Source organism: Choloepus didactylus, chromosome 8 (assembly GCF_015220235.1).
Source record: "Choloepus didactylus isolate mChoDid1 chromosome 8, mChoDid1.pri, whole genome shotgun sequence".
NCBI lineage: Eukaryota > Metazoa > Chordata > Mammalia > Pilosa > Megalonychidae > Choloepus > Choloepus didactylus.
The window spans coordinates 74,219,662-74,229,049 of NC_051314.1; the positions used below are offsets into that span (position 1 = coordinate 74,219,662).

General features: G+C 37.9%; 1 pseudogene; it reads left to right on the forward strand.

The window, feature by feature from the left end:
* Positions 1–419: 419 nt before the first annotated feature.
* On the forward strand, positions 420–886 carry LOC119543139 (annotated as a pseudogene).
* The last annotated feature ends 8,502 nt before the right edge of the window (positions 887–9,388 follow it).

Here is a 9,388-nt window from a genome sequence, read left to right on the forward strand (position 1 = left end):
ATTTGTAGCCAAATAAACCCCCTTTATAAAAGCCAATCCATTTCTGGTGTTTTGCATAATGGCAGCACTAGCAAACCGGAACAATGCACTATCATCACACCTAACTGGTAATCTCAGTCACCCTGCCTCTTCCCTCAGCACTACATTGAGGCTATCACCTACCCTGGCCAGGCAAGTTTGTAAGCAAGGTGGTTTGTTAAAAAGACAACTCATATAAAATTGTTCAAGATGTATGGGATGGAGTAAGGGAAGAATAACTGAAGAGATATTCCAATTCGTGTTCATGAATTAGACGATTTGATATTGTTAAGACAGCAGTTCACCCCCAAATTGATCTAAAGATTCAATGCAGACAGGTTTGCTGTCTTCCTTCTCCTCAGATTCCAAGATTCCAGACCAAAATTGAAAAAAAAAAAAAAATGGTTGACCTCACCCAGCTAAAGGAGAATGAAGTATTCATGGCCTTTGCCTCCTATACAATAATATTCTTTCAAAAATGATGTTAATGAGTATTATAACTGCATTCAACAGAGTGTCAAGAAAGGTTTTTGCCACCCAGAAGACTACACATCCTTTGGCAAAGAAGAAAATGCCAAGAAGTTTCTAAGGACAGATGACAGTGTGGAATGTGTATGAAGAGCCCACCTGAATGACCTTGAAAATATTGTGCCATTTCTTGGTATTGGCCTTCTGTATTCCCTGAGTGAACGAGATCTCTCTACAGCTCTCCTGCACTTCAGACTCTTTGTTGGAGCATGGATCTTCCATTCAATTGCATATTTGACACCCCTTCCCCAGCCAAATCGAGGTTTGGCTTTCTTTTGTTGGATATGGAGTTACTTTTTCAATGGCTTACAGGTTGCTGAAGAATAAATTGTACTTGTAAAGGAGAATCATACAACTCAATATCGAATTGGTTTTTGTTAAGAATTCTGTGTTTCCAATTTATAATGAATACTTTCTTAGGTTGTAGAAAGGGGAGAAGGAGAGAAATTAAGAAATGGGAGAACCTATTCTGAATATTAGCATCAACAATATCCTTTATTCTTGTTTTATATTTGCGCTGGAAATTTAGCATAATAATTCTTGTCTTTTGTCTTATTCATAAAGTACTTTGTTATAAATTTTGATTATAGCGTAATTTGTAACTTTCACTGATTTCATATTTTATAAAGAGTGATTGCATGTAGGATAAATCTACATTTTTATATTGCTGAAATGAATGTATGAAATAAAGAATTTAAACAATAAAAAAAAAAGATTAAATGCAATTCATCCCAGCAGGCTTTTTTATAAAATTGACAAACTGATTCTAAAATGTATATGGAAATGCAAAAGACCTAGAACAACCTCATAAACGAAGAACAAAGCTGGAGGACTTACACTCCTGAATTTAAGACTTACTATAAAGCTATAGTAACCAAGAAGATGTGTTATTGGCTAAGGAATAGACAAAAAGATCAATGGAACGAAATTAAAATCTAGAAATAGGCCCACACATATATGGTTCATTGATTTTCAACAAACATCAAAACAATTCAATGGAGAAAGGAAGGTTTTTTCCAACAAATGGTACTGGAACATCTGGATAATCATAAAGAAAAAAGTGAAACTCAACTCTACTTTACACCATATACAAAAAATGAATTTGATATATATCATACACTTACACATAAAAGCTAAAACTATAAAGCTCTTAGGAGAAAATGTAGGAGAATTTGACAACTGAGAGTTAGGCAAAAAATATTAGGACACAAGCATAACCATAAAATGTTTTTAATTGACAAATTAAACTTCATCAAATTTAAAGACTTCTGTGCATCAAAAAACATTAAGAAAATAAATGAATAGGCTTTTATGTAACAAAGAACTTCTATGCAAAAATACAAGGAACTTCTACAACTCTGTAATAAAAAGACAAATAACCCAAGAAAAATAGGCAAAATACTTGAACATGTTGCAAAGGAAGGTATATAAATGACCAATAAACACATGAAAAATATTCAATGTCATTAGTCATCCAAGAATTGAAAATTAATACCACAATGAGAGACAACTATACATCCATTAGAATGGCTGATATTTAAAAGCCTGAGATAGTATTGGTTAGGATGTGAAGCAAATAGAACTCTCATACACTACTGGTAGGTAGGTAAAATGGTGCAACCACGGTAGAAAAAGATTTGGTGCTTTCATATAAAGTTAAGTATACTCTTACCCTTTGACTCTGCTTAGTATTTTACCTAAGAGAAATGAAATTATAACCACAGAAAGGTTTGTACAAGGATCTTCATAATAACCTTGTTTATAATAGCTAAGAACTAGAAACAGCCAAATGTCCATCAACAGGAGAATGAATAAACGAATAGTGATATATTCAAACTGTGGAACACTTCTCAGCAGTAAAAAGGAATGATATGTGCAACAAGACAAATGAAGCTCACAGATATTATGATGAGTAAAAGAGGCCTAACACAAAAGAGTACATATGTGATTCCATGTGTATGAAAATTCTAGGACAGGCAAAACCAATCCATGGTTAAAAAAATTTGAACAATTGTTGCATGGGAGTGGGTAAGAAAGAAAAATTGACTAGAAAGAGAGGGAGGAAATTTCTGGGGTGATGGAAATGTTCTCTATCTTCATTGTGATGTGGGTTACATGGCTGTATCCATTGTCAAAACTGTACAGTTTATATTTGGGCATTTTAATATATGTAAATTTTACCTTAAAAAAATAATCATGTTGGGGAGCGGAGAGTCAGAAGAGGTATAGACTAAAAAAAAATGGCAAATGTTGGTAATTGTCAAAACTCAGAAACTTAAATCCACCAGAGTATTCCTATGCCAGACAAGACCTAAAACCCAGAGGCAACAGCCTCTTTAAGAACAACATTCAGATGCAGCTTCCTTCCCCAAAATGTTGACACCCCCTTTCAATATGAACAAGTTAGGGTGGGTGGTCTCTCCCTAGATAACCCTGAAGATCAAGAAAGTGATTAAATGGGAGGAAGGGGTAGCAACAAACAAGATAGGGTTTAACAAAGGATTATGAAAACTAAATCTTTATGTAAATTTTTTTAGATGCTAGGGTATTAGAATAGCTAGAAGAAAATAACTGAAAACATGGGACTGTAACCCATAACGTTCTTTGAAATTTGCTGTATAGCTACTTGAAAGTTACCCACCTTTCTGCATGTATCTTATATTTCACAATAAGGAAAGAACTGAAACTGTGGAAATGTAATCCCTAAAATTCTTTGAAATTTGTTCTATAGCTACTTGTTAAATTGTACTTTGAAAATTATCACCTTTCAGTATATATGCTATATTTTACAATAAGGAAATAACTGAAATTGTGGAACTGTAATCCATAATATTCTTTGAAATTTGCTAACTACTTGTTAAATCAAACTTTGAAAGTCATCACTGTTAGGTACATATGTTAAAGTTCACAATAAAAATGGTTTGGAGAAAACTGGGAGACAACTGGGGAAAAAATCAAGTTAAATCCCTAACCTATTCTGATACCAAAACAAATTCCAGAGATAGCAAGGATGTTAAAAGAGGGGAAAAGCCATAAAAATACCAGAACAAAACACAGGTTTGTTTGTTTGTTTGTTTGTTTGTTTGTTAATAATGTTAGAGTGGGGAAAGCCTAAAGTAAGACCAAATCAAGAAACCACAAAAGAAAATCTTGATATACTTAATTAAATTTTAAAAATCTTTTTAAAAAGAGCTAAAAACAAATTTTCAAACAATTTATCATGAACATGATTTATTCATAATAAAATGATGACTACAAATTAATGTTTTATATCTTTATTAAAAAAACAACTTGACAGAGAAATGAGCAAATGACATGAATAGAAGAGAAGATACAAATGGACAACTCAAGCAGAAGATTTATGAGATCTGTATCCAGATATGGAACCTTCTCCAAGATGGCTAAGTTATTGAAATTCAGTAAGTCTGTTTCTTCATTTATAAAAAGGTGTAATAATAGGTCTTTTGTCACAAGCCTAATGGTGAGGATTAAATAAGATAATGCACAAAAATGCTTGGCATATCATAACCATTCAGTTACTGTCCACTCACCTCAGTTTCCCAAGATGATCCACCTTTGTGAGAAATGCTTTCTCTACCTTTGGCCCTTTAAGTCAGCCCAAAACAACTATGTAAAGGATCCTCTGACCCCAAGACTAATTTAGACATTTTGGACCTTCACTTGTTTCCTGACCAACTCTGGCTCCAACCTTCTCTCCATCCAACTCTGAACTCTTAGATCCAAGTCCTAACTTTAATCCTGCTTCTGACTTTTTGGATCTGTGTGGTACTTGAATTTTGGCTTTCCCTGAAAAATGAGAATTTAGCTTTCTCCTCTGACTCTCAGCCCCATGCCCTGAGAAACCCAACCCCAGTTCTCCATGCTAACAAGGTGGGGAGGAATCAGAAAGGAACTACCACAGAGCCCAAGTTAATCGCTCAGAAGCACCTTCCTAAGTAGACCTTACTTCTTTGGCTATTCCTTGTAGTAGTCAGAGAAAAGACAAGGGCTCAGAAAGCTCCCCTTCAATTTTATCACATCTCTTTGCAAACCACCACTTCCAGCCACCTGTAAGGAGAAGAATCATTGGCCAGACTCCCTTAACTTCCAGGGTGTCTGCATTCCACCATGTCTTCCCAGATATTCATATCATCTCTGAAAATCAACAAGCATTCATTGAGAATCTATTTGGTGTAAGCACTGTTCTAGGTGCTTATTTGTTAAAGCACTCCAGGGGAAGAGTGTAATCATATGTTCTCATCCAAGGAAGTTTGTGGACTTGGACCAGAACCCATGGCCTCTGCGTTTCTGGAAATTTTCTAATTTTTACTTAAGGAATAAATAACAATTTACTTTAAAATTCTAAAACTAGAATGCTGTTATTCCACAGGGCAAATTATATCCCTTGTCTTCTTTCACTTACCTTTTAGCTAGATTTTCAAATAGCTCTACCTGGAAATTGCCCCAATTCATAATATACTCACACCAAATTCCCAGTTATCAACTAAGTTATCAACTCACTGACCTTCATCCCTTAAATATTTATCACCACATGTTGAGTGTCAATTATGCATCCAGCCTCAGGCTAGAATACAAGACCAGTAATCATGGTCTGATGAAGAGAAGAAAAGTTTTTAATACTGATTCTTAGTGTTTTGTTCATTTAACAAATATTTGTCAACCACTGCTGGGGATGTCACCTATGTTGCAATTCTTGGACCTAGATATCAATGCCTTTCATAAGAGTTGAGAAGTTCTCAGCCAGTATTTCCTCAAATGTTTCTTCTGCCCCCTTTCCCTTCTCTTCTCCTTCTGGGACACCCATGACACAAATGTTGTGCACTTCATGTTGTCAGTCAATTCCAAGACCCTGCTCAATTTTCCCATTCTTTTCTCTATATGTTCTTTTGTCTATTTGAATTCAGATGCTGTGTCTTCTAGCTTGCTGATCCTTTCTTCTGCCTTTTCAAATCTGCTGTGATTCTAGTGTATTTCTAATTTCATCTATTGTGCCTTTCATTCCCATAAGATCTGTTATTATTCTTTGCATGTTTTCAAATTCTACTGTATGCCAGCAGATGGCACTCTTCAGCAACCTATTCCCCTCAACCATCAGAAGACAGGCTCTTGGTATCTCTCTGCTGACAATGATGTAGCTGCACTGGGTGGGGCAGGTTGAAAATATCCATGGTTCCAGCAGTCTAAATTCTCCAGCCAAAAACTGACAGTGCTACACCATGTGCTGACCTGTTCTTCGGAGAGTAGACCTCAGGTGCCCTTTCAGTCTGGAGCTGCCCACCCACCAGAGACTGGAGAACTGGATACTTACTGTCCCAAGTAGGTGATGGGTGCCAGGAGCTGGGACTGAGGGGGGTTACTCACAGTCTCTCACTGCAGCCTTTCCATCTCTTCATCTCACACTTTCCTGGGTATCGTAGTGCACTCCCCCAATATCCAGAGCCCCAGAACCATGGTTGTGGACAGTTTCTGCCTGACCCCTAGTTGTTTATCTGGGAGAGAAATAAGCCCAGCCACTCCCTAATCAGCCATCTTCCAAACCTGTTTTGATTATTTAATTAGCTATTAGACTTGATGTATCACTTTATGTGCCAGTTTGGATGTATTGTGTCCCCCAAACGCCATTATCTTTGATGTAGTTTTGTGGTGCAGAGGTTTTGGTGCTGATTGGATTTGCTTGGAATGTGCCCCACCCAGCTGTGGGTGATGACTCTGATGAGATATTCCCATGGAGGCATGGCCCCACCCATTCAGGGTGGGCCTTGTTCAGTGGAGCCATATAAATGAGCTGACTCAAAGAGAAGGAACTCAGTGCAGCTGTGAGTGATGTTTTGAAGAGGAGCAAGCATTTGGATAGGAACGTCCTGGGAGAAAGCCATTTTGAAACCAGAACTTTGGAGCAGACGCCAGCCACATGCCTTCCCAGCTAACAGAGGTTTTCCAGATGCCATTGGCCACCCTCCAGTGAACGTACCCGATTACTGATGTGTTACCTTGGATACTTTATGGACTTAAGACTGTAACTGTGTAGCCAAATAAATCCCCTTTCTTATAAAAGCCAGTCCATTTCTGGTGTTTTGCATTCCAGCAGCATTAGCAAACTAGAACACTTTATAACTTATACTTGATCAAATTTTAACTCAAAAGAAAGAATCCTATCAGCTTCATTGTTTTCAAGCCTCTCATCAGCCACATCTACACACAGGCATCACTGTATTTCAGTTGGTACCTAGACAAAGAAGGAAGATGCAGGTACAGGCAGAAGATGTAGCTACCCATTAAGGGGTATAGAGAAGATGACCAAAATTCAGAAACAGGCCCTGATGAAAGATTTAAGAATGCGTTACACAAAAAAAAACTTATAAATATATAAAAATTATATCATATTGCATTATAAATGTAATGTACTGCCTTTACATACAAAAAAAATCTAATCAGGACTGCCCCCAGAAAACTAGGTCATACAGTCCCCAAATGTATGTTGAGAGAAGAACAAAGAGAGGTAGAGTCACTGATCATTGGGTAAATTGTTCTCAACTTTCATTCTTGGAATGTTTTGATCATGACAACATTTCAATCAATGTCCTACAATGAACTCGGTACATTTTCTTTACATTTAATCGCTAGAATTTAAATAAAACACTGGTCACCTATCATCATGAGACAAGGGCACACTTCACAGGTTTTATAACTAAATTTTTAAATAATCACATGTAATAAAAACACAATAAAAAATAACAAAATGCAAATTTGAAAGCATAAGTAGGATCTAAGATGGCATCATAGAGAGGAGTGGAGTCCCCCTGGAACAACTAATAAGCAACCAAGAACAACTAGTAATAATCCAGAATAACTGTGGGGGGACAAATATAACTGTCCACTCATCATACACCAACCTGAATTGGGAGGAATACCTGAGATCGCAGCATAAAATCTGTTAAGTAAAAACTACGGATCCAAGCCAGGAGCCCCCTCCTGCCACGGCCCGAGCTGCAAAGCCTCATAGAGCCAGAGAGCATCTCTCTCCGAGCAAGTGAATATAGCTCAGCTGAGCCCCAACTGCAGTTTTAATTAACAAGCATGGACTGATCCATACAAAACCCTAACAAGCAAACAGAGGCTTTGGGCAAAGACTGACCTTGGAGAGCTGGAGGATGACCGTGGACTGGCCCTGAAGGGGGCTTTCTGTCCCTGTTTCAGCTCAGTGGAGAAAGCCTCAGCCATTTTCAGTTCCCAGTGCTCTGACCCAGACAAGGGTGGAGACAGCATAAGCAGAGAGAGACCATTGAAATGCTAATGAACTCTCCCTAGAGGGTGTATTTTTCCCAAGAGGAAAGAGGTGGGGCCCAGCTCTACTACCCGCCTTCCATTCAGAACCAGACCCCAGAGCCTGGGGGAAAACAGCCACACAACACACCTCCTTATACCAGTCTGGAGTTATAGGCTGATGGGCGCCACCCGCTGGGCAGAAAAGCACAGTGACCCGAGGCCTCACAGGGTGTACCAATTTTCTAAGACACACCCTCAGGGAAACCAGATACTGAATATTTCTTCCTTCTGGGACCTGAGCCCATTCTGGTCTGGGAAAACCTGATTGGGGTAACCAAGGAAACCATGCCTAGACAAAAGAAAACTACAACCTACACTAAGAGAAAGTGAAGTTATGGCCCAGTCAAAGGAACAAACTTACACTTCAGCTGAGATACAGGAATTTAAACAATTAGTGCTGGATCAATTCAGAAAGTTTAGGGAAGATACGGCAAAAGAGATGAACCGTATAATGAAAACACTGGGAGTACATAAGGTAGAAATTCAAAGTTCAAAAAACCAACTGGCAGAATCTATGGAAATGAAAGGCACAACACAAGAGATGACAATGCAAACATACAACAGCAGATCTCAAGAGGCAGAAGAAAACACTTAGGGACTAGAGAACAAGGCACCTGAAAGCCTACACACAGAAGAACAGATAGAGAAAAGAAAGGAAAAATATGAGCAACATCTTCAGGAACTTAAGGACAAATGAAAATCAGCAAGGTTCGTGTCATTGGTGTCACAGAAGGAGAAGAGAAGGGAAAAAGGGACAGAAGCAATAACAGAGGAAATAATCAATGAAAATTTCCCATCTCTTATGAAAGACATAAAATTACAGATCCAAGAAGCACAGCATACCACAAACAGAATAAATCTGAATAGGCCTATGCCAAGACACTTAATAATCAGATTATCAAACGTCAAAGAGAAAGAGAGAATATTGAAAGCAGCAAGAAAGAAGTGATCATCAAATACAGTGGAAGCTTGATAAGACTATGTGTGGCTTTCTCAATAGAAACCATGGAGGCAAGAAGGAAGTGCGGTGATACATTTAAGATACTGAAAGAGGAAAACCACAAACCAAGAATCCTACATCCAGCAAAACTATCCTTCAAATATGAGGGAGAGCTTAAAATATTCTCTGACAAACAGACAATGACAGAGTTTGTGAATAAGATACTTGCTTTACAGGAAACACTAAAGGAAGCACTGCAGACAGAAATGAAAAGATAGGAGTGAGAAGTTTGGAAAACAATTTTGGGAGACAGTAGCGCAGCAGTGTAGGTACACTGAACAAAGATGACTGAGTATGGTTGAAAGAGGAAGGTTGGGACCATGTGGGACACCAGAACAAAAGATGAAGAATAAAGACTGGGACTGTGTAACTCAGGGAAACCTAGGGTGCTCAACAATTTTAATAAAAGGTATAAATATGTTTTTACATGAGGTAGAACAAATTAATGTCAACATTGTAAGATGTTAAAAAGGGTGGGATTGGGGGAAAAATACA